This window comes from Elephas maximus, chromosome 1, assembly GCF_024166365.1.
Source record: "Elephas maximus indicus isolate mEleMax1 chromosome 1, mEleMax1 primary haplotype, whole genome shotgun sequence".
NCBI classification, from domain to species: domain Eukaryota; kingdom Metazoa; phylum Chordata; class Mammalia; order Proboscidea; family Elephantidae; genus Elephas; species Elephas maximus.
In genome coordinates, this window is record NC_064819.1 from 69,798,598 (window position 1) to 69,825,197 (window position 26,600).

General features: G+C 38.0%; 1 long non-coding RNA gene across 1 annotated transcript in view; it reads right to left on the minus strand.

The window, feature by feature from the left end:
- The window catches only part of LOC126076287 (uncharacterized), a 36,681-nt gene extending 12,153 nt beyond the window's left edge, over nucleotides 1-24,528 (minus strand). The window contains exons 1-2 of the long non-coding RNA XR_007517466.1: nucleotides 24,293-24,528; nucleotides 21,940-22,019 (exon numbers count right to left, since the gene is read on the minus strand). This is a non-coding gene — a long non-coding RNA (uncharacterized LOC126076287). The remainder of the gene's footprint in view (nucleotides 1-21,939; nucleotides 22,020-24,292) is intronic.
- Between the last annotated feature and the right edge of the window lie 2,072 nt (nucleotides 24,529-26,600).

The following is a 26,600-nucleotide window of genomic DNA, read 5'->3' on the forward strand; positions in this document are numbered from 1 at the left end:
AAAAGAATTAGAGAACAGAAAAACAATTGAAAGAATTAACAAAGCCAAAAGCTGGTTCTTTGAAAAAATTGACAAAATTGATAAACCATTGGCCAGACTGACTAAAGAAATACAGGAAACAAACAACCCAAATAAGAAACGAGATGGACCATATCACAACACACCCAACTGAAATTAAAAGATCATATCAGATTATTATGAAAAATTGTACTCTAACAAATTTGAAAACCTAGAAAAAATGGATGGATTCCTAGAAACACACTACCTACCTAAACTAACACAATCAGAAGTAGAACAACTAAATAGACCCATAACAAAAAAAGAGATTGAAAAGGTAATCAAAAAATTTCCAACAAAAAAAAGGCCCTGGCCCGGACAGCTTCAAAGGAGAGTTCTACCAAACTTTCAGAGAAGAGTTAACACCACAACTACTAAAGGTATTTAGAAGCATAGAAAAGGATGGGATACTACCTAACTCGTTCTATGAAGCCAGCATACCCCTGATACCAAAACCAGGTAAAGACACCAAAAAGAAGAAAACTACAGACCTATCTCCTTCATGAACATAGATGCAAAAATCCTCAACAAAATTCTGGCCAATAGAACTCAACAAAATATCAAAAAAATGATCAGCCATGACCAAGTAGGATTTATACCAGGTGTGCAAGATTGGTTCAATATCAGAAAAACAATTAATGTAATCCACCATATAAATAAAACAAAAGACAAAAACCACATGATCTTATCAATTGATGCAGAAAAGGCATTTGACAAAGTCCAACACCCATTCATGATAAAAACTCTCAGCAAAATAGGAATAGAAGAAAAATTCCTCAACATAATAAAGGGCATTTATACAAAGCCAACAACCAACATCATCCTAAATGGAGAGAGTCTGAAAGCATTTCCCTTGAGAACGGGAACCAGACAAGGGTGCCCTTTATCACCACTCTAATTCAAAATTGTGCTGGAGGTCCTAGCCAAAGCAATAAGGCTAGACAAAGAAATAAAAGGCATCTGGGTTGGCAAGGAAGAAGTAAATTTATCTCTATTTGCAGATGACATGATCCTATACGCAGAAAACCCTAATGAATCCTCAAGAAAACTACTGAAACTAATAGAAGAGTTCAGCAGAGTTTCAGGTTATAAGATAAACATACAAAAATCAGTTGGATTCCTGTACATCAACAAAAAAGAATATCGAAGAGGGAATCACCAAATCAATACCATTCACAGTAGCCCCCAAGAAGATAAAATACTTAGCAATAAATCTTACCAAAGATGTAAAAGACCTATACAAAGAAAACTGCAAGATACTACTACAAGAAACTAAAAGGGACCGACATAAGTGGAAAAACATAACTTGCTCATGGATAGGAAGACTTAGTGTTGTAAAAATGTCTATTCTACCAAAAGCCATCTATATATACAATACACTTCTGATCCAAATTTCAACAACATTTTTTAACGTGATGGAGAAACAAATCACCAACTTCATATGCAAGGGAAAGAATCCCCGTATAAGTAAAGCATTACTGAAAAAGAAGAACAAAGTTGGAGGCCTTACTCTACCTGAATTTAGAACATATCATACAGCCACAGTAGTCAAAACAGCCTGGTACTGGTACAACGACAGACACATAGACCAATGGAACAGAATTGAGAACCCAGATATAAATCCACCCACATATGAGCAGCTGATATTTGACAAAGGCCCGGTGTCTGTTAATTGGGGAAAAGATAGTCTTTTTAACAAATGGTGCTGGCATAACTGGATATCCATCTGCAAAAAGATGAAACAGGACCCATACCTCAAACTATGCACAAAAACTAACTCCAAATGGATCAAAGACCTAAACATAAAGACTAAAATGATAAAGATCATGGAAGAAAAAATAGGGACAACGTTAGGGGCCCTAATACAAGGCATAAACAGAATACAAAACATTACTAAAAATGATGAAGAGAAACCAGATAGTGTGAAAATAAAAAATTGTTTATTTATTTATTTATTTATTTTTGGGGGAGCTCCTAAAAATCAAACACCTATGCTTATCTAAAGACTTCACCAAAAGAGAAAAAAAAACACAGACTGGGAACAAATTCTCAGCTACAACATTTCCGACCAGCACCTGATCTCTAAAATCTACATGATTCTGCTAAAACTCAACCACAAAGAGACAACGCAATTAAAAATTGGGCAAAGGATATGAACAGACACTTCACTAAAGGAGACATTCGAGTGGCTAACAGACACATGAAGAAATGTTCTCGATCATTAGCTATTAGAGAAATGCAAATTAAAACTACGATGAGATTCCATCTCACTCCAAGAAGGCTGGCATTAATCCAAAAAACACAAAATAATAAATGTTGGAGAGGCTGTGGAGAGATTGGAACACTTATACACTGCTGGCGGGAATATAAAATGGCACAATCACTTTGGAAATCAATGAGGCGTTTCCTTAAAAAGCTAGAAACAGAACTACCATATGACCCAGCAATCCCACTCCTCGGAATGTATCCTAGAGAAATAAAAGTCTTTACATGAACAGATATATGCACACCCATGTTTATTGCAGCACTGTTTACAATAGCAAAAAGCTGGAAGCAACCATGGTGTCCCTCAATGGATAAACGGTTAAAAAAAATTATGGTATATTCACACAATGGAATACCACCCATTGATAAAAAACAGTGAAACATTTCATAACATGGAGGAACCTGGAAGGCATTATGCTGAGTGAAATTAGTTGCAAAAGGACAAATATTGTATAAGACCACTATTATAAGATCTTGAGAAATAGTTTAAACTGAGAAGAACACACTCTTTTGTGGTTACGAGAGAGGGGAGGGAGGCAGGGTAGGAGAGGGTTATTTACTGATTAGGAAGTAGATAAGAACAACTTTGGGTGAAGGGAAGAACAACACTCAATACAGGGGAGGTCAGCAAAGAAGTTTCCTGAATAAACTGAATGCTTCGAAGGTCAGCAAAACAGGGGCAGAGGTTTGGGGACTATGGCTTCAGGGGACATCTAAGTCAATTGGCAAAATAAATTCTCTTAAGAAATCATTCTGCATCCCACTTTGAGGTATGGTGTCTGGGGTCTTAAACACTAGCAAGTGGCCATCTAAGATGCATCAGTGAGTCTCAACCCACCTAGATCAAAGGAGAATGAAGAACACCAAGGTCACAAGGTATTTACGAGCCCAAGAGACAGAAGGGGCTACATGAACTAGAGACTACATCATTCTGAGACTAGAAGAACTAGATGGTGCCTGGCCACAACCAATGAGTGCCCTGATAGAGAACACAACAGAGAACCCCTGAGGGAGCAGGAGAACAGTGGGATGCAGACCCCAAATTCTCATAAAAAGACCAGACTTAATGGTTTGACTGAGACTAGAAGGACCCCGGTGGTCATGGTCCCCAAACCTTCTGTTGGCCCAGGACAGGAACCATTCCCGAAGCCAACTCATCAGACACAGATTGGACTGGACAATGAGTTGGAGAGAGATGCTGATGAGGAGTGAGCTACTTGTCTCAGGTGGACACTTGAGACTATGTTGGCATCTCCTGTCTGGAGGGAAGATGGGAGGATAGAGGGGGTTAGAAACTGGCGAAATGGTCACGAAAGGAGAGACTGGAAGGAGGCAGCAGGCTGACTCATTAGGGGGAGAGTAAATGGGAGTATGTAGTAAGGTGTATGTAAGTTTACATGTGAGATACTGACTTGATTTGTAAACTTTCACTTAAAGCACAATAAAAAGTATTAAAAAAAAAAACAAAACTCCATGGCTGAAGGGTTTTTAAAACACATTCCAATTATAATCACTTTAATAAATAGAAGAAATGTATTTCCTATGAAACATTAAAACATAATGTGTTTCTTATTGGATTAAATGAGACTGTGTCTGAGACCATAGTAATCTAATGTGGCAAACTTCTTTTACACATCAGGGGCCCCTGCTGGTTCCTGAAATGCAAAGTGTTAAGAAAGGTAGATTAGTAAATTATGTAGTGTTGAAAGTGACAGAGTTGTGGAATTTATGAAGAATCTATTTTAAAAAAGACAGTAATGTTAAAAGTAAACATTAATATTGTCTAGGGAAAAATATTACTGAGTCCTTTTAGTCTTTTCATGGATGTGTTGAGGTATTCTAGATTAATCTAAGTAAGGATTAGGTGAAGGAAAGAAGAAATATTCCTTTACTGAACACTGTCCTTGCCAAGTGTTATCACATAGATCATCTGTCTCTCTATCTATCCCTGTACCACTGTCTCTAGCTAGCTAGCTATCATTTATTACCTATCTATCATCTATCATTGAGGGGAAGCCTTCAATGAGATGGACTGACACAATAGCTGTAATAATGGGACCATATATGCCACCATGTTAGCACAGTACTGGGCTAACATGTTACACATAAGGTTGCCATGAGTTTAATTTGCCTAGATATCAACAACATCATCTGTCTGTCCACCTACCTACCTGTCTACGAACCTACTTATCTATCTTCTCCAACTTGTAAGTTAGGTATTATTTCTCCTATATTGCCATGAGGACCCAGCAGAGAGATCCCATCATACCTTGCTGAAGGACACCAAGCAAATTTTCAGCTGGAACCCACATCAGACAAATGTTTACAGACAAATGTTTCCTAAGGGATCTTCTTCTGTGATGGTGGCTTTATTTGCAGGGATGACCACATTATGTCACAATGGCCTTTCTGGGTGCTATCTTCCACAACAGACTATAAACTTTCAATTGCAGGAGTCACAACATGGTTATGATTATATCCATATCCACTAGCAACATGCCTGGCACAGAGCAAGCTCTCAACAAGTAACATGTTAAATCGAATTGAGAACATGTTACCTGTTCAAATCCACCAGGCGCTCCTTCGAAACCCTATGAGGCAGTTCTACTGTGTTCTATAAGATCACTATGAGTCTGAATCAACTCAATGGCAGTGTTTTTTTGTTTGTTTGTTTGTTTGTTTTTTGTTTTTTACAGGTGCTGGCTTAACTACATTTTAAACCCAGATATTTCAACAGTCTACAACTTGTAAAATATAGTAAAATGGATATGAGGACTGGGGTGAACTGACCTAATACAATGTCTGTGGTTCTTTTCCAATGTCCTTATTTTTAAGTTAAATAGCACCTGATATTAATTCGTACTGTGGGGGCTTGCATGTTGCTGTGATGCTGGAAGCTATGCCACCAGTATTCAGATACCAGCAGGGTCACTCATGGAGGACAGGTTTCAGCTGAGCTTCCAGACTAAGACAGACTAGGAAGAAGGACCCGGCAGTCTAACTCTGAAAAGAATTAACCAGTGAAAACCTTATGAATAGCAGTGGAACATTGTCTGATATAGTGCTGGAAGACGAGCCCCCCAGGTTGGAAGGCACTCAAAAGATGACTGGGGAAGAGCTGCCTCCTCAAAGTAAAGTTGACCTTAATGACATGGACGGAGTCAAGCTCTCAAGACCTTCATTTGCTGATGAGGTACTACTCAAAATGAGAAGAAATAGCTACAAACATCCATTAATAATCCATTAGTGAGCTGAAATGGACTGGTATTGGCCATTTTGAATTGGAAAATCATATAGTCTACTGTGCTGGGAATGACGAAGAGAAATGGTGTTGCATTCATCATCTAAAAGAACATTTCAAGGTCTTTCCTGAAGTACAACACTGTCAGTGATAGGGTAATATCCATACATCTTCAAGGAAGACCAATTAATATGACTATTATTCAAATTTACACACCAACCACTAAGGCCAAAGATGAAGTAATAGAAGATTTCTATCAGCTGCTGCAGCCTGAAATTGATCAAACTTGCAACCAATATGCGTTAATAAATTCCTGGTGATTGGAATGCAAAAGTTGTAAACAAAGAAGAATCAGTAGTTGAAAAATATGGCCTTGGTGACAGAAACAATGCCAGAGATCGAATGATAGAATTTTACAAGGCCAATGACTTCATTGCAAATACCTTCTTTTACCAACATAAATGGTGATGATACACATGGACCTCGCCAGATGGAACACACAGGAATCAAACTGACTACATCTGTGGAAAGAGACAATGGAAAAGCTGAGTATCATCAGTCAGAACAAGGCCGGGGCTGACTGTGGAACAGACCATCAGTTGCTCCTATGGAAGTTCAAGCTGAAACTGAAGAAAATCAGAGCAAGTCCACTAGAGACAAAATATGACCTTGAGTCTATTCCACCTGAATTTAGAGACCATCTCAAGAATAGATTTGATGCAGTGAGCACAAGTGACCGCAGACCAGACGAGTTGTGGAATGACATCAAGGACATCATACATGAAGAAAGCAAGAGGTCATTGAAAAGGCAGAAAAGAAATAAAAGACCATGATGGATGTCAGAGAAGACTCTGAAACTTTCTTACGAATGTCGAGCAGCTAAAGCAAAAGGAAGAATTGATGAAGTAAAAGAACTGAACAGAAGATTTCAAAGGGTGGCTTGAGAAGACAAAGTAAAGTATTACAATGACATGTGCAAAGATCTGGGAATAGAAAACCAAAAGTGAAGAACATTCTCAGTGTTTCTCAAGCTGAAAGAACTGAAGGAGAAATTCAAGCCTCGAGTTGCAAACATGAAGAGTTCTATGGGGAAAATATTAAACGATGCAGGAAGCATCAAAAGAAGATGGAAGGAATACACAGAGTTATTACACCAAAAAGAATTAGACAGTGTTCAACCATTTCAAGAGGTGGCATATGATCAGGAACCAATGGTACTGAAGAAAGAAATCCAAGCTGCTCTGAAGGCATTGGTGAAAAACAAGGTTCCAGGAATTTATGGAATATCAATTGAAGTGTTTCAACAAATGGATGCAGTGCTGGAGGTGCTCACTCATCTATGCCAAGAAATATGGAAGACAGCTTCCTGGCCAACTGACTGGAAGACATCCATATTTATGCCTATTCCCAAGAAAGGTGATCCAACCAAATGCGGAAATTATAAAACAATATCATTAATATCACATGCAAGCAAAATTTTGCTGAAAATCATTCAAAAATGGCTGCAGCAGTATATCGACAGGGAACTGCCAGAAATTTAGGCCTGATTCAGAAGAGGACGTGGAACCAGGGATATCATTGGTGATGTGAGATGGATCCTGGCTGAAAGCAGAGAATACCAGGAGGATGTTTACCTGTGTTTTATTGACTATGCAAAGGCATTCAACTGTGTGGATCATAACAAATTATGGATAACATTGAGAAGAATGGGAATTCCAGAACACTTAATTGTGCTCATGAGGAACCTTTATGTAGATCAAGAGGCAGTTGTTTGGACAGAACAAGGAGATACTGACTGGTTTAAAGTCAGGAAAGGTGTGCATCAGGGTCATATCCTTTTACCATGCCTATTCAGTCTGTATGACGAGCAAAGAATGGGGCATCAGGATTGAGGAAAACTCATTAACAACCTGTGTTATGCAGATGACACAATCTTGCTTGCTGAGAGTAAAAAGGAGTTGAAGCACTTACTAACGAAGATCAAAGATCACATCCTTCAGTATGGATTGCACCTCAACATAAAACAAAAGTCCTCACAACTGGACCAATGAGCAGCATCATGATAAACGGAAAAAAGATTGATGTTTTCAAGGATTTCATCTTGCTTGGATCCACAATCAACAGCCATGGAAGCAGCAGTCCAGAAATCAACGCATGGCATTGGGTAAATCTGCTGCAAAGGACCTCTTTAAAGTATTGAAAAGCAAAGATGTCACCTTAAAGACTAAGGTGCGCCTGGCCCAAGCCATGGTATTTTCAATCACATCATATCCATATGAAAGCTGGACAATGGATGCCTTTGAATTGTGGCGTTGGTGAAGAATATTGAATATACCACGGACTGCCAAAAGAACAAACAAATCTGTTTTGGAAGAAGTACAACCAAAATGCTCCTTAGAAACAAGGATGGCGAGACTGCGTCTTACATATTTCGGACATGTTCTTAGGCGGAATCAGTCCCTGGAGAAGGACATCATGCTTGGCAAAGTACAGGGTCAGTGGAAAAGAGGAAGACCCTCAACGGGGTGGATTGACACAGTGGCTGCAACAATGGGCTCAAGCATAACAACCATTGTGAGGATAGCACAGGACCAGGCACTGTTTCCTTCTGTTGTGTATAGGGTCGCTATGAATCGGAACAAACTTGATGACACCTGACAACAACATTAACTCAATTCCCATGAGAACAAAGGGAACTTTAACCTCATTACTTTTTCTTTTTCTTTTTTGTCCAGTGCAGTTTCCATGCCTTTTTTTTTTCCCCCTACCCAAATATTTGTTTCCTCAGCACTCAGGAAATTTTTTTTTTTCTCCTGTTTTCATAACAATGGCAGTCAGTGGTTTAGCACGTTACAATTTTATATCTTTGCAGTGAGCTAGTAACCCTGAAATTAAACACAAAGTGAATAAATTCTCTTAGCGTGAGGTAGTTATTTTTATCATCATAGTCATACATGTAAGAAAATGTTACAATTCATAGTGAATGTTGCTGGCATGCACACAGAGAAACCACAGTAGAAATATATATTTTTTTTAATTGGCAGATGCTTTTTTTTTTTTTTATGCCTTAAGTTTTATCAGGGCATAGTTGGGGGGAGGTCCCCTTATTTACCAGTGTATACTGTCCTCACTTGCACAATAATTATTTCCCCTATAGCCACTTCTGCAGGCCACTAAAATAAAAATCCAGCTCAAGTGAAAATGATCACCAAAGCCATCTAATGCCCTGGAGTACCATAATCCTTAGTCCCCACTGGCCACCAGCTAATGCTGGACATCAGACCAGTCAGAGCCACCCTGAGACACTGAAGAGTAAACACACACATTTTCTCCACTTACCCTTAACTAACAAACTCCACTATTTTAACACAAGGTAAGAGTACTGACAAGATATTTTTCAAACTTGCTGAAAAAAGAAAACCCCATTAGGTCTGTTGGGGTTGAAGCCTAGAAAATGAGTTTGTCATCTCAAAGTGAGTAATTCACTGAAAACAATAAAATATTATCTAAAAAAAAGTGAGCGAATGGCCTGGAGCAGGGGTTGTCATATTATAGCTTTGGGTCAAATTCAGCCCCCATCTATTTTTGAGTAGCTCACAAACTAGGGATTTTTATTTTTAAAGGACTTCATTTTCAAAACGATGTGACTTTTAGGCTTTTAAATGATCACATTATTTTTGGCTGTAGTCTAGGTCTTGACTGAAGAGGGACAATTTTTTTTTTTCTGTAAAGTGCGGATATTAACAGTTAAGCACTCAACTACTAACAAAAAGGTCAGCGGTTCACACCCACACAGAGGCACCTCAGAAGAAAGGCCTGGTGAACTGCTCCTGAAAGGTTACAGCCTTGTAAACCCTATGGAGCGCTTCTACTCTGCACACATGGGGTTGTCATGAGTTGGAATCAACTCAACTGCAGCTATTTTTTTTTTGTTTATTTTCCGCATATGATTGCTTTCGTATTCTGGGTTTTTCTGTTTGTTCATTTGTTTGGTTGGCTTTTTTTGTTTGTTTGATTTGTTTTTCTTTGTTTTTTTCACCCTTTAGAGATACAAGAAAACATTTTTTCGTATGCAGGTCATTCAAACAAAAAAGTTAATGGATCAGATTTGGTCAGCAGGTCCTACTTTGCCCTCAGAAATGGTTGGCCCACAAAGTAAAATGGAGACTAAATCACTGCATGGACGGAAGTACCAAACAAACAAGAATCATTCCCCCAGGATCCCCCTGCCTTGTACTATTACATGACTACACAATACACTTCTCTTCTATGTGAGCCAAGATATGTGTTTGGGTCTATTTATTCCAGGAGGCAGCTTATCCTACCTAGTACAGAAAGGATACCTAAGAAAGCGTTTCCCCAAAGGCAACATTTAAACACAGATCTGAAGGAGAGAAAACTGAGCAGATATTTGGGAGAAGAATATTCCAGAAGACCCTGAGTAGGAAGCACGTCTCTATTGTTTGAAGATCAAAGAGGAAGTAAGTGTGTCTGGATTCGAATGACCAAGAGGGAGACCCTTAGAATTTGAAGTCATAAGAGAAAGTGACATTTGGGGGGATATCTAGGTCAATTGGCATAACAAAGCTTATTAAGAAAGTACTCTGCACCCCACTTTGGTGAGTGGTGTCTGGGGTCTTAAGAGTTTTTGAATGGCCATCGAAGATGTCTCAATTGTTTCCAACTCACCTGGGGCAAAGGAGAATGAAGAACATCAAAGACACAAGGACAATATTAGCCCAAGAGACAAAACAGCCACATAAACCAGAGACTCCATCAGCCTGAGGCCAGAGAACTAGATGATAACCAAATACCACCAATGACTGCCCTGACAGGGAACACAAGAGAGAGTCCCTGACAGAGCAGGAGAAAAGTGTAGTGCAGAACTCAAATTCATGTGAAAAGACCAGACTTAATGATTTGACTCAGGCTAGAGGAATCCCAGAAGACATGCCCCGTAAACTCTCTGTTAACCCTGAACAAAAATTATTCCCGAAGCCAGCTCTTCAGACAAAGATGAGACTGGGCTATAAAACATAAAATAACACTCGTGAAGAATGTTCTTCTTCGTTCAAGTAGATACACAAGACTAAATGAGCAGCTCCTGTCACAAGGTGGGATGAGAAGGCAGAATGGGGTAGGAGCTGGTTGAATGGACACAGGACACCTAGAGTGGAGAGGTAGAGTGTGCTGTCACACTATGGGGACTGCATCTAAGGTCACATAACAATGTGTATATAAATTTTTGTATAAGAAATTATCTTGAACAGTAAATTTTCACCTAAAGCACAATAAAAATAAATAAAGATATTTTTGGTTTAAAAAAAAATAAGAGAAAGGGACAAGTAAGTTTTGTAAGACCTCACGGGTCATTTTTTTTTTTTGGTTTTTACGCAGAAAGAATTGGGAAGACCCTTGAGTAAAGTAATGACGTGATAAGGCCCTAGTTGCAACAGCTTCACTCTGGCTGCTGTACTTACAATTGACTAAAGGGGCTCAATGGTGGAACTGGAAGACCAGTGAGGAGACTCTTGTAAATTATTCCAGTGAAAGATGATGGAGAGTTGGAGCAAAACTGTAGCAGTGGAGAAGGTAGAGCTCACAGGATTTGCTGAAGAACTGAATATCATGTATGAGAAAAAAATAGAAGTTTAAAAGGATTCTGTATTTTTTGGCCTGGACAAAGTTGATGTTTACTAAACTGAAGAGGGAAATAGGAGGAATAGCCTTGGAAAATATTAGCACTCAGTTTCCTACATGTTGTCTGTGACATGTCTGTTACACATCAAATAGGGATGTCACATTAGCAGTTGGAAATAGAAGTCTAGGGAGTCCCTGGGTAGTGCAAATTATTAACACACTTAACTGCTAACTCTAAGGTTGTAGGTTCAGGTCTACCTAGAGGCATCTTGGAAGAAAGGCCTGATGAGCTACTTCTGCACAATCAGCCTTTGAAAACTCTATGGAGCACAGTTCTACGCTGATATATACGGGGTCCCATGAGTCAGAATCTACTTGATGGCAACTGTTTTATTACTGGTTTATACAAGTCTAGATTTCAGGAGAGAGGTTAATGAGATCCTTCTCTATATACTGTTTTCCGTACCATTCCTATGATCATTTTTATTGCATAGGTCTATATTATATTGTATTTTTTCATTCTTTTCCCCTCCTTCTGGTTTGTTTCCTTGTTGAGGGGAGGATCAATTTTTGAAAACAATTTTGTATCCTATAGGGTCACTATGAGTCGGAATAAACTTGACAGCAATGGGTTTGGCTTTGTTTTCCGTTTATACACTATACAGTGAATGTGTTTAAAATGAATCAATGAGTATCTTAGTTCACAAACACCAGAGGCCATGTGTTCCTAGGTAAAGTTCCCAACCTTACAAAATATAAAAATCTTCCATAGTGTTTCTACTCTGAAATACAAAACTTTAATGTAGAGCATCAATTTTTTTTTTTTTTAAGGAGGGAAGATATATGATCGTTAGAAAATATTGAAAACCCATGACTGAAAACTTCACAAGTTCTCTGGGTAATGGTAATGTCAACTAAAGTTTGGGACCATTGCTCTAGAATTGTGACTACAATCATACATTTTTATTTGTAAAAATATACAGATTACATTCAATACCCAAGTTTCATAAGAAATGACCACCAATTAAGCATATTTTATTCTCTCCCCAAACTCCCAATATTTATGTGTGAAGATATGTCCACTTAAATATTAAAAAAATAGCCTGAATCCTGTTCTTCTCAAAGAAAAATAACGAAAATTAAAAGAGGGAAACCACCAACGTATACTAAGATAAAAGTGTTAGTACTTGCTGAAATAAGAAGTTCACAAAGTATGTGGTTTATCTATGAAATATATTCTTTTTTTTGTCAGAGGAAAAATGCTGTAATTCACAAATGAGTCACAGCTCTCAGAAAAATATATTAGGACAGATATTAGATGATACACTTGAATTCTCAGTTGCATTTCAGCATCTTTTTTTCTAGCTTCCTAATAAGCACAGAGAGGGACCTCGAGCAAAGTAATGTTTGTTGTTATTTGCACCTGTGAGTGTGTCATAGCGGGTGTAAATGAAACTCCATGTTTTAAATAGATTAAGGGGTAAGAAGGGATCTTTAGCAGGTTAAGGCAATTACTTAGTTTTCCTGGTTGTGACAGTTTTTCATTGTCCCAAAACATAACCCTCTACACAGAAAGGAGGTAGATGTTTATTTGTTTTTCCACTTGAGCAAGTGATTCATCACATGTTTGCGTGCACCCACACGCTCCAAACAGCCAGCAAATTAGCCAATTTTCAAACCTATTTGTCGTGTGAAATTTTAAAAAAATATTTTCACTGTAATTCTTCCTAAATCATTATTTGTGGATAGCCTTAACTTATGGGCCCAGTCCATTTTAAAGAACAGAATCTCAAAGAGTGATTTCAAGTGAATTAGAAAGTCTACCAATTCTTTTGTATTCCTATGGTTTTAAAATAAATGACACCAGTAGCTTCAACATATGAACTTGGTGCATTTCACTTCTAATGTGCCAAAGTTTCAGTGCTCTCATCCACATGAGTGATGCTTGAAATTTAAAAAGAAAAAAAGAAAGCGTGAAAGAACAGGTGTCTTAGTTATCTAGTGCTGCCATAACAAAGATATCTCAAGTGAGTATCTTTAAAAACAGAAATTTATTTTCTCACAGTTTAGGAGGCTAGAAGTCCAAAACAGAGCCAGCTCTAGAGGAAGGTTTTTTCTCTCTGTCAGTTCTGAGGGAAGTTCCTTGTCTCTTTTCAGCTTCTGTTTCCTGGTTGCTTAGAGATCTCATGTGGCATGGCATCTATCTTCCCTCATCTCTCCTTTTTTTTCTTTCCTGCTTCTTTGCTTAATCTGCTCTGTTATATCTCAAAAGAGGTGGATTTAAAACACACCCTACACACTATGCAGAAATTCTGCTGGCATAGTGATTAAGAGCTACAGCTTCTACCAAAAGGCTGGCAGTTCGAATCCACCAGGCACTCCTTGGAAACCCTATGGAGCAATTCTACCCTGTCCTATAGTGTCACTATGAGTCAGAATTGACTCAACGGCAATGGGTTTGGTTTTGCTTTTTTCTACACACTAATACTGCCTCATTAACATAACAAATAAAACCTATTTCCAAATGGGATTATAACCACAGTTATAGGGGTTAGGATTTATAATGCATATTTGGAGGGGGGACACAATTCAATCCATAACAGGTGGAGAGGAATATAAATTGAATATAAAAATCCAGGAAATATAAAGAGATAACTCAAGAAATTAATACCCAAATATTCTCAAAATTGAGCTTTGGACCTATTTATTATTATTATTATTATTTATAATATAATAAAATAATTCTTTTTCTTCAATGCCAATGGACTGGGAAGAGCAGGTTTTTTTCCCCTTGTGCTTGACCACATTGGTATGGGACAAAAGAGAGGGTGAGGCTACACAAACCAAGCATTTTGCAGTTCCCTGCCAGACTAAAAGACAGGTAAGAGAAGGTAGTGGGTAAGTTTTTAGGAACTTTGAGATAAGTGATGTTTGACTTGCAGGACACCTTACTGCCCATACTGTTTCTATTTGAAACTGGAAGATGTTCAGATGAAGTCTTCCTAAAATTTGTTTTAGCGTCTAAGAAATGACTTCCAATCTTACAGGTTGGGTCAATTTTGTCTCTTAAGTTTCCAAGAAGTTCAAATTGTTTTTCAGACATACACGTTTTACACGTGGTAATTGACTCATTCTGTGGTTCTTCTTAACCTATAATTTAAATGTAAGAGGAATTAAAAAGTGAAGATTCTCTCTGAAAAATGAACATAATCCATAGGCATTTGTTCTGTTCTATGCAGTTTGCTTTGATAGATATGGAACAAAAATTCACTTATAATAAAAGCACATAGTATATGTAAGTGTAAGATTCAAAACTTGTAACTACCAATTATTTATCTTCATTCATGTTACAAATGGGTCTAGGACTTCAACAAATAGTTTCTTTACCCATCATTTTCTAGAACACGAAAGTAGGAAAAAGGAGACACAAAATGATTATATGATTGAGTTTGAACCGCAAATATTTTGGTCCCTGATTCTTAGCCTATTTGAATGCTGCCATTTTATCTGATAAAAAAATTGAAAAAGCCTGCTCTAGGACAACAACCAGCAATTGCCTATGCAAATCAGTGGCAGGGAGGCTAGAAATTGTTTTCAGCTCAGTTCATCAAATACATCAAAGTATTTTTCAAACATTAATCAAGAGAAAAGTCATTGATTTACAAAACATACAGGAAATTTAGAATATGGATTAACAAAGAGCTATAAACAGTGCAGGGTCTCCCAGTGATTGAATTTTATAGCAAACCATGCTCAGAACTCTTGGCTGAGTATGGCTGTATCACAATGAAGAAAACTCACAGGACCCTCAACAGTTCTCTGCAACCCTCTCCATGACCTTGGTCCACTCATGTGTCTATCTTTAGGCAACAAAAGCAACTAATTTCAGTCTCCTAAAGCCTCTGTCTCTCTCTCTCCATTGCACCTCTTATACACATTATCGGTAAAATCTTTACCTCCTACTTGACAGAGAAAATTGAAGTCATCAAACAGAACTTTAAGTCCTCGCTTCCAAACCTGTCTGTCTAAAAGGATCTGCACTCATTCTGTCATCATTCACTACAATTCAGCTATTTGACATCCTCTTGAATGAATAAAAGCCATCTCTTCACACCGTCAGGCTTCCTCCAAACCTGAACCTTTTCCAGTGGTCTTCTCTCACAATGAATGAAACAACCATCCACTCAGTTTTGCAAATCATATACTTCCAAGTCATTCTTGAAACTTTCTTTCATATTCCACAAACCAATATAGCATCAAATCCTATTGATTCTATTTCCAAAGTACCTCCAGTTGTCACCATCCCTGTTACCACCACCTTAATTCATATCTCTCTTGGAATATTATCATAGTTTCTTAAGTGGTTTTCCAGAATCCTGCTTTGTGTTCTCTGATCTCTTCTCTATAACACTCTAGAACTACCCCTTTCAAAATTCAATCATAGTTAAGATTATTGACTATTCATATTGCTCTTGTAAGGTAATCCAGTGTCTTAGTTTCCTCCTATTGTATTTTCCCAGCATCCCATCTGGTTCAGCATTTTTTCTTGCTAAAGCAGCATTGTTAATTGTTGCATTATTAATTGCTGTATCAAAATGAGGAGGGCATTGGTACATCCAGTCTCTGCTATCATCCACCTAGTAATATGTGGAATGCCTGGACAGTGAACAGTTCTCAATTTAAAGTATGATTAAAGATGTCATGGAACCAGCAAAAAGCCATCTCTCTTCCTCTGACTCAATATTTCTCTTTCAATGACAGCATATGGGATCCTGCTGTTTCAAAACTTGTGCTCCAATATAAGCCACTAGAGACAGTTAATGGAGGCCTATGACTTGCTTAAAACATCTAGGTGTCAAATGGTACAGTCAGTGAAAAACATAGGAAATTATAGGTGTTTGTGGAATATGTGCGGTAGCTGAGCATTCATTTTGTGGAGAATGGAGAGAGTAGTCTTAGCTCCATTGCTTGTTGTTAGTGGCAGTGGAGTCAGCTTCAACTCATGGAGAGCTTTTGTATAACAGGATGAAACACTGTTCAGTCCTGCTCTATCTTCATGATTGTTGCTGTTTGGGTCTGTTGTTTTGGCCACTGGGTCAACCCAACTCACTGAAGGTCTCCCTTACATTTGCTGACTCCACGCTTTACCAACCATACTATCCTTTTCTGTGATTGTTTTTTTTTTTCCTGATGACATGTCCAAAGTAAGGGAATTTAAGTCTCATTACCCTCACATCTGAGGAACATTCTGATTGTATTTTTTTAAAGACTGATGTGGTTATTCTTCTGGCAGTCCATGGTATACCCAACATTCTTCATCAAAACCACAATTCCAATGCATCAATTCTTCTTCTGTCTTCCTTTTTTATTGTCCAGCTTTTGCATGGACAATCAGGCGATTAAAAGGACTATCGTTTGGGTCTGGTGCACCTTAAACATCAATGTGACATCTTTGTTTTTTTAAAACTTTAAAGAGGTCTTTTGCAGCAGATTTGCCTAATGCAGTACAGTCATGTGCCACATAAAGTCCCTTTGGGCAACACCAACTGCATATTCGTAGGTGATGCTAAGAATATACAGTGTATATGGCTAAATATATACAAAAAATATATATATATATATACAGCTAAGTATATATATGCTTGTCTGGACCCAGAAAGAAAGGGGTAGAGGGAGTAAAGGAAGAGGGAGAGGGGGACAGGGAGTCCCGTGCAGATGTGGGGACGTCATTGGAGGTCAGTGAATCTCCACAGGTCAAGCTGAGTGGCTGGGCTGAGTGGTTGAGCAGCTGCTTGGGGGGACATCTGTGGTCTACTCACAGTGAGCAGTGAGCAGCTACTCTTCCAAATCACGTTAGTGCAGCCTGGCTCCAGTGCACCGGGGAAGGGACCAAGAGGTAGGGGCTGTGGAAGGGCTTGGCAAAGGGTATGGAGTAGGGTTTCCCGGGCCAGAGAAGAGGGATCAGAGAGGCACCCTGGATAAGCCACTGAACTGCGGGGACTGGAGAAGGGGACAGAGGCTGAGGAAATGTATATGCTGTGCTAAGTAATATGGTGTTCACACAATGTCCAAAACATATAACATTCATATTTCACAGAATGTACCATGGACATTAAGCAATGCATAACTGTACATAGTTTGATGTCTTTTTTTTTCATATTTTGCTTTAGATGAAAGTTTATAGAGCAAATTAGTTTCACATTAAACAATACACATATTGTTTTGTGACATTGGATGTCAATCCCATGACGTGTCAACACGCTCTCCTTTTTGACCTTGGGTTCTCCATTACCAGCTTCCCTGTCCCTTCCTGCCTCCTCATTCTTACTCCTGGGCTGGTGTGACCCATTTTGTTTTATGGGCCTCTCTAATCTTTGGCTGAAGAGTAAACCTCAGGAGTGACTTCAGAACTGAGTTAAAGGGTGTCTGGGGATTATACCCTTAGGATTTCTCCAGTCTCTGTCAGACCAGTAAGTCTGGTCTTTTTTTGTCGAGTTAGAATTTTGTTCTACATTTTTCTCCAGCTCTCCCTGGGACCCTCTGTTGTGATTCCTGTCAGAGCAATCAGTGATGGTAGCTGGGCACCATCCAGTTGTGCTGGACTCAGTCTGGTGGAGGCTGTGATAGTTGTGGTCCATTAGTCCTTTGGACTAATATTTCCCTCATGTCTTTGGTTTTCTTCACTCTCCCTTGCTCCAGAGCTGGTGGCAACAGTGGAGTATCTTAGATGGCTGCTCACAAGCTTTTAAGGCATAGTTTGATTTCTTGACTGCTGCTTCCAAAGAGGAGCCCTGGTGGCACAGTGGTTAAGGAGCTACAGCTGCAAATCAAAAGGTTGGCAATTCGAATCCACCAGCTGTTCCTTGGAAACCTATTGGGCAGTTCTACTGTGTCCTATAGGGTCACTATGAATCAGAATCCAATGACATTGATAGTTGACCCAAGTAAAATGAAATATTTAACAACTTCGAATTCTTCCTCATTTATCATGATGTTGGTTCATTTGTGAGGATTTTTGTTTTCTTCATGTCCAAGTGTAATCTATGCTGAAAGCTGTAGTCTTTCACCTTCATCAGATAATGGTTCAGGTTGTCTTAATTTTTGGCAAGCAAGGTTGTGTCATCTTCATATCACAAGTTGTTAATGAATCTTCCTCCAATCTTGATGCCATGTTCTTCTTCATGTACTCCAATTTCTCAGATTATCTGTTCAGCATACGGATGAATAAGTAAGGTGAATAAATACAACCCTGCCACACATCTTTTCCAATTCTGAACCACGCAGTACCTCCTTGTTCTGTTTAAATGACTGCCTCTTGATCCACAAATAGGTTCTGCAAGAGCATAATTAAGTGTTTTGGAATTTCCATTCTTTATAACGTTATCCCTAATTTGTTATGATCCACAGTAGAAACTCCATTGTCACATTCAATTTAGTTTGTCAGTCATTAAATGTATAAACATAAAACTACTTATTTTACTGTTTGTTAAACTGTTTCATGATAAACCTTCCTTCTTCAACTTGGAGCCCTGGTGGCACAGTGGTTAAGAGCTATGGCTGCTAACCAAAAGTTCAGCAGTTCAAATCTATCAACCGCTCCTTGGAAACCCTATGGGTCTATTCTACTCTGTACTATAGGGTTGTTATGACTCGGAATCAGCTCAACAGCAATGAGTTTTAATGAGTTCAACTAGATAAAGTGTATGTTTCATTAAAAAGTACTAAAATTTTGTTCTTTTGAAAGTTGATAATGAATGTGTAACTAGTGCAAAACATTTTTGTCAACATTACCATCCACAATGAGGACAAACACAGATACATTGAAAATGAGAGGACACAAACACACTGGAAAAAAATCTTCATCTACTTCAAGAGCTAGTAGGTATATTAAGATAACTGAACCCAGCTAGGATTATTTCACACCTGCAGCTGCAGAAGACACATTTACATATAACTCTATAAATCATAAGGAGTCCTGGTTCCACAATGGTTAACTGCTCAGCTGCTAACCAAAAGGTCATCGGTTCAAACCCACCAGCGGCTCTGTAGGAGAAAACACCTGGGCATCTGCTCCCATAAAGATTTCAGCCAAAGAAACCCTACGAGGCAGTTTTACTCTGTCACATAAGGTTGCTATGAGTTGGAATCGACTTGACAGCACACAATAACAGCCATAAATCATGACTGTCTATTTAAATCAAATGATTCTTTTAAAACTTCTTTTCCCTCATCTTCAATTCCAAATGTTCCCATAAACTAATAAATAAAAACGATAGGTTTGACTATCTTGGCCACATTTGCAGAACTTCAAAAATATTGTAATGATGCAATGCTTCAAAAAGAAAATCAGAAACATTTATTCCCATAATGACTTGATTTTTTTTCTAAATTCTATAATTGAGTAAATTTCTTAAAGTTCGTTCTTTCAAAAAGTAAAATCTCTGATAATAATTTTAGTTTAAAAGTTCAACATTGAAGGTAAAATAATTTAGGTAGGAGACAACATGAATACAAATTTTGATAAAGAATGTCATTGCTGTAAAACAATGCCCTTAATGAGTGAGATATGAATGGAGTAGAAATGTACTTGGAGTAGATACTGTGATAGACTAAAAGTGGCTGCAAACATTTCTCTACTCCTCTCTGAGAAGTAAAAATCTAATCCCCCTCTCCTGAAATCCAGGCTGACATAAGTAACTTGCAGAATTGATATTTCGTACTTCTGAGCTTAGTTCATAAGAAGCCTTGCAGCTTCTGTGTCAGCATTTGGAATGTACACTCTTGGAGATGCCAGAAGCTATGTAAGAAGTCTAGCAGCCCTGATATCAGCCCAAGCTATTCCAGTCATCCTAGCCCTGGCACCATACATTACAGTTCCAGTAGATACAATGTGGAGATGGAACAAAAGCAAACACCTGCAGCCAAAATGGAGCCTCAGACCCAGGCATAGAGCCCAAGTCAAGCTAGCCCAACAATTTCAAGTCTCTCAAGTCATTGCAGCTGAAACCCTAATCATAATGGAGGGAGGAATGATTCATTTTTATTATGCTTTGCTCAAATCTTATCCAAAAAAATTATCTTCTAACTTCCATTCACCAGCCACAGAATCCATTGACAACTCCTAATGCTTTGATGTTTGCCAAATGGTGATCATCCCATGTCCACCTTTCTACATTTGTTTCTGGTATTTACTGCAAGGGAGAGCTTTTCTTTCTTTATACATTCAATTTGAAATATCATTATGGATTCTCATTTAATTTAACAAATTATAATCTGAAAGACTCATATATTTTCATGTTCAAACAGTCTTAGATTTGGCCCTTCAAGTTGACTACCATGTCTTTTTTACATGTCTCCATACTATTGGGCACAGCAAAAGGCTTCAAGTTCATCTGCTTTTCCTTTCTCAGTTCTAGAATCAGGTATTTCTCAAAGAAGCCTTGCTTTTTTAATTTTTTTTTTTTTTGCAGAGAATGATATTTAGAAAGCAAGCTCTAGGTGTGTTCATTGCTACAGGGGTGTCACTGCTTGTAGGCTGTTTCATTTGGCAGGAATGAAAAAAAAATCAGTATATGCACCTATAAATATTTCTGTATCTACCTGTGTATTTATATTTTAAAGGGAATGTGAATTCATACCAATATTTCCAATTCCAATATCTGGGTTATGCTTAGTCTTTCCACTTACTATGTTTGCAAATCCCTTCTTGGACAGAATAATGACTCTCATTATTCTTGATATATTTACTTACTTGTTCAATCAGTTAACTTACTTGCTCGATACAAGGAATCACCTAACCACTCTGGCCACCTCCTCCACATAACATCTCTACGCTCCTCCCTTATTACCCTGCTTCTTTGAACATCAATGTCTCTACATTGGGAGGGTAAGAGAAGAGAGCAATGGACTTCTAAGTAACCACGCCCAAACCAACAACTACAAGTCAAATAAAAAAGAAATCATAAGGGAATTAGAAATATTCTGTACTGAACAACAATGGAGATATGATACATCAAAACTTGTGCAATACAAATAAAATAGTATGGCCCACGAAGAGAAGTCAAATGAAGGTATCAACAATTTCAAATTTATTAACTATAAAATACAGCTTTTAAGGGGATTTCAGGTCATTTTATATAAAATATTTTTGAAAAAAGTGGTATTGAAGAAAACACATTAAAAATACCATTGACATAGTATTAGATATACAGATGGCTAGAGAACTGATTAATGTATTTGAATATGTACCACAAATAATTATTCTTCATATGCCATTTTTAAGGTTCACATAACTCATATGAAAAGTTTTATTTTAAAATTATGTTACATATATACAAAAACTCTAAAATTGTTTAGAGATAATTCTAGTTCTGAAAATGTTTTTATTACAATTATTTTATATGTCTAATAATAAAATGAGTTATCAAGTATTTTATTTTACTTGGATTCAAAATCAATGTCCATGGAAGCAGCAGTCAAGAAATCAAATGACATATTGCTTTAAGCAAGTCTGCTGCAAAAGACCTCTTTAAAATTTTGAAAAACAAAGATGTCACTTTGAGGACTAAGGTATGCCTGATCCAAGCCATATTGTCAATCACCTCATATGCATTCAAAAGCTGGACTACACATGAGGAAGACTGAAGAACTGATATCTTCTAATTATGGTGTTGGCAAAGAATATTGAATACACCGTGGACTGCCAGATGAACAAATAAGTGTCTTGGAAGAAGTACAGTCATAGTGCTCCTTGGAAGTGAGGATGGTAAAACTTCATCCCATGTAATTTGGACATGTTATCAGGTAGGACCAGTCCCTGGAAAAGGACATCATGTTTGGTAAAGTAGAGGGTCAGTGAAAAAGAAGAAGACCCTCAATGAGGTGGACTGACACAGTGGTTACAACAGTGGGCTCAAACATAGCAACAACTGTGAGGATGGTTCAGGACCAAGCAGTGTTACATTCTGTCATACATAGGTCGCTATGAATCAGAGCTGACTTGACGGCACCTAACAACAACAACAATAAAACTATTTTTTCTATTGGCCAATTGATATTCAAACTGCCAACCTTTTGGTTAGCAGCCATATCTCTTAACCACTGTGCCAGCAGGGCTCCTCATAACATGTATATTTCTTTTTTTCAGCTTCCTTCCAATCTTCAATGTACCTGGTTAAATATCTCTTAGAATAATGTTTAAAAAATCCCTGTTTATCAAAAAAAATGGAAAATAATAAATGTTGGCAAGGATATGGTGAAATTAGAGACCTTATCCATTGTTGGGGGGAATGCAAAATGGTACGGCCACTGTGGAAAACAGTTCGGCAGTTCCTCAAAAAGTTAAACACAGAACTGCCATATGACCCAGCAATTCCACTCTTAGGTATACATACACCCAACAGACTTGAACACAAATAGACACATGTATACCAATGTTCATTGTGGCACCATTCACAATCGCCAAAAGTGGAAACAACCTAAATGCCCATCGATAGATGAACGGATGAACAAATGTAATATATATGCAACGGAATAATACTCAGCCATAAAGAGAAATGAAGTTCTGATACACGCTATGACATGAATAAACCTTAAAAACTTTATGTTGAATGAAATAAGTTAATCACAAATGGACAGATATTGTATGATCTCACATGAAATATCTAGAATAGACAAATGTATACATACCAAACTTTGTTACTGTTTACCAGGGGGAAAGGGAAAGTCATTGTTTAGGAAGACTGAGTTTCTGCTTATGGTGGTAAAAAATTTGGGAACAGATGTTGGTGATGGTTGCACAACATGATTGATATAACTGATGTCACTAAATTGTATGTGTGAGAAATGTTAAATTGGCAAATGAGTTATATACATTTTCATAACAATAAAAAAAATCCCCTCTCAGCCTCCACTCACGCTATGCTCTTCCATGTTCTCTGAGCTTTGCAAACTGGCCTTCTTTCGTCCCTTAATATACGTAGTCTTTTCCTCAGAGCCTTTACAAATGTGAATGCATTTAAGTGAAATGTTCTTCACTTTCCTCATCATTTGGGTAACTCCTACTCATTTTTCATGCCTTAGCTGACTAGTCACTTCAGTGAAGTGCCCTGGCTAGGTAAATGCCCATGATAAAAAAAAAAAAAAAACACTCTCAAAGAAACAAAGACCCATTTTTTTTTTTTTCTGGGCATTTACCTCAGTTGGAGTTTTACAGGCATTTACGTGATTATATGTCCTTCACTTTGAGGACTGAGGTACGCCTGACCCAAGCCATGATATTTTCAATTGCCTCATATGAATGTGAAAGCTAGATAATGAATAAGGAAGTCCCAAGAAGAACTGATACATTTGAATTATAGTACTGGTGAAGGATATTGAATATACGACAGATTGCCAGAAGAACGAACAAATCTGTTTTGGGAGAACAGCCAGGGTGCTCCTTAAAAGTAAAGACTGTGAGACTTTGTCTCAGGTACTTTCGACATGCTATGAGGAAGGATCAGTCCCTGGAGAAGGACATCATGCTTGGTAAAGTGGAGGGTCAGAGAAAAAGAGGAAGACTCTCAATGAAATGAATTGACACAGTGGCTGCAACAATGGGCTCAAACATAGCAACGATTGTGAGGACAGTACAGGACTAGGCAGTGTTTTGTTCTGTTGTACATAGGGTTGCTATGAGTTGGAACCAACTTGATGGCACCTAACAATAACAACATGTCCCCCACACCACCAAGTAAGCTGTAAGTCAGGGAGTACATAAGTTTTAGCTCACCAGTAGTACTGGCTTAGTATCTAGAATTCATTAGGTGCCTGATGAATATTCATTTGATTAACAAATAAATGAATGAACTTGTAAAACACCCTGCTCCTCTTTCCAGGTTCTTATTTATTTGGGTATTTTCCTGGATCTTGCTCTACGCTACTCCTGTGTCTTGAAGGCCTCACAGAACTGCCAAGCACCACCCCGGGTAATCTTTTATAAACTGGAATAAACAAGCATGTTTTGCTACAAATCAAAATCATTAATCAATACTTTGGAAAGCATCATACTCCATCAATACATTATATCAATTATAGCTTAGTACGTACCTTATTTATGGTGATTTCTATAGAGTTTTGGACATCAGATCTTTGGTCAGGAATGCAATTTCATGATATAAAACTATTTAAGATACTCATCTGATACAGTTAATCCTGTTAAAAGAAACAAACAAAACATATGCCTTTCCAAGAAGCCTCACCTGAAATGATATTGAACATGGTTATGTTGTTGTTTTATGCTGTTGAGTTGATTTCAACTCATAGCCACCCTAGATGACAGAATAGAACTGCTCCATAGGGTTTCCTAGGCTGTAATTTTTGTGCTGGGCTTTAAATAGCATTTTTAATTATGCAGATTTTGTTACCATTTAAAAAAAATTTTTTTGCATTAAATATTTATGTTAGAAAGTCTACCGTTTTAAAAAATTCATTTGTAAGGCGAGGTTGCAGATTGGGCTTTCTGGAAGACTGAGACAGAATGTAGTACTCCAGATGGTTGTAAGGGACCAATAGCTATGAAAGGGGAGGGAAGGAAGGAGGATTGGACAGAGGGAGAAGGAAAGCTGCGGTGCAGGCCCCTGGCAGCCTCAGCCAACCCCACTGGGAGCTCTGGAGCTGAAATGGCCTTTCACAGTTGTCCTGCTTTGGGTCTAAATGACTACACTTTTGTATCTATTCCTCCATCATCATGGAAACCCTGCTAGCATAGTGGTTAAGTGCTACAGCTGCTAACCAAAGAGTTGGCAGTTCAAATCCACCAGGCGCTCCCTGGAAACTCTATGGAGCAGTTCTACTTTGTCCTATAGGGTCACCGTGAGTTGGAATGGACTTGACAGCAACAGATTTGATTTGGGTTTTTTGTTCGTCACCATTGGAGGTGGGCCTTACCAAAGCATGTAACCTTGCTGAAGCAATCCCTAGAGGCACTGACTGCCAAGTGCTGCCTTCTGTCCACACTCTCAGCAACAGGACCACCACTTCTTCCTTGAAGTGGGATCTATTTATGGTTTATTTAAGTGGTAATTTATTATTTCATTATTCTTCCCTTATTTTTTTAATATAGAAATAGTAACTAGTACTTACCAAAGACTAACAGTGTCGATTCAGAGGTAGAATTTTTGCTTTCCATGCAGGAGTGTTGGCTATGATAATGAACAGGTTTCATCAGAGCTTCTAAACTAAGACTAGGAAGAAAGGCCTAGTGATCTACTTCCAAAAATCAACCAATAAAAACCGTATGGATCACAATAGTCTGATCCCATCATTGACAGCCAAGAGCCGACTCGACTGGCAGCTAAAAACAATCACCAACCATAAACCAGATACTCTAATAAGTGTTCTACATGCATTATCTCATCAAATATTTGCAAAAACTCTATGATAGACCAAATATTTTTAGCTCCATTTTACAGATAAGGAAACTAGGACATGTAACACTTAAATCCCCAAAGGTCATACAAATGGGATTTGAACCCAGGGACTCTGTCTAGCTGCAAGTCCAGAACTTCTTAACCCTACAGTACAGCCACCCTCCAAAAAGAATGTAAAACAGTGTGTAAGGCAATACATCATCCTGAATGTTCCAAATTCATTTTTGGTTCAGTGTCCCTGCTTCCATTTAGATTTTATTAAGGTGAGTTACACTCATATGAAAAAGAAAAAAATTCTCTAATTGAGCTATTAGACATGAAAGGGTGATCCTTGTAGTGATTAATGTTTGACGTCAAAGATAGCACAAATACAAATAAACACATACGACCTTATGAATGGAAACACACACACACACCCCAAACAAACCAATGTCTCAGTCCAAAACATGTGCGATCATGGATAAAAAAAAGCAAAAACAAAATGATGAAGGGTCCCTGAAGAAATCTTTATCTATCTATCTGTCTTGTGTGTCTGTCTGTCTGACTGCCTGTCTACCTACCTACCCACCTACCTATCTGTCTATCTATCCATATCTCTCTCTCTCTCACTAGGTGATTGATAGGTGACACGATACTTTGAGTAGAAAAGACAAATTACAAAAAATTGAGTTTTAAGCATTTAATTCTCAATAAGGTGTGCCAGGTGTTAATGAAACAACTTGAGGCATATTGCTATGGATTTTGCAGGCATTTAGGGGTGCCTTATAAATATGAAAATCTACTACATATTTATTCCTCTAGAAAGTGTGTGCAAAATTCACTGGCATATTTTTATTTTATCCATGAAGGGCAAGTATATATTAAGATTTTAGAGGACAGAATATATAAACATTGAGAGCTATTAGATTCTAAACACTACTTTCCCACTGGATGTAATATACGTACCAACACTAGATTTACTGAAACCAAGAATAGAAAAAGCACAT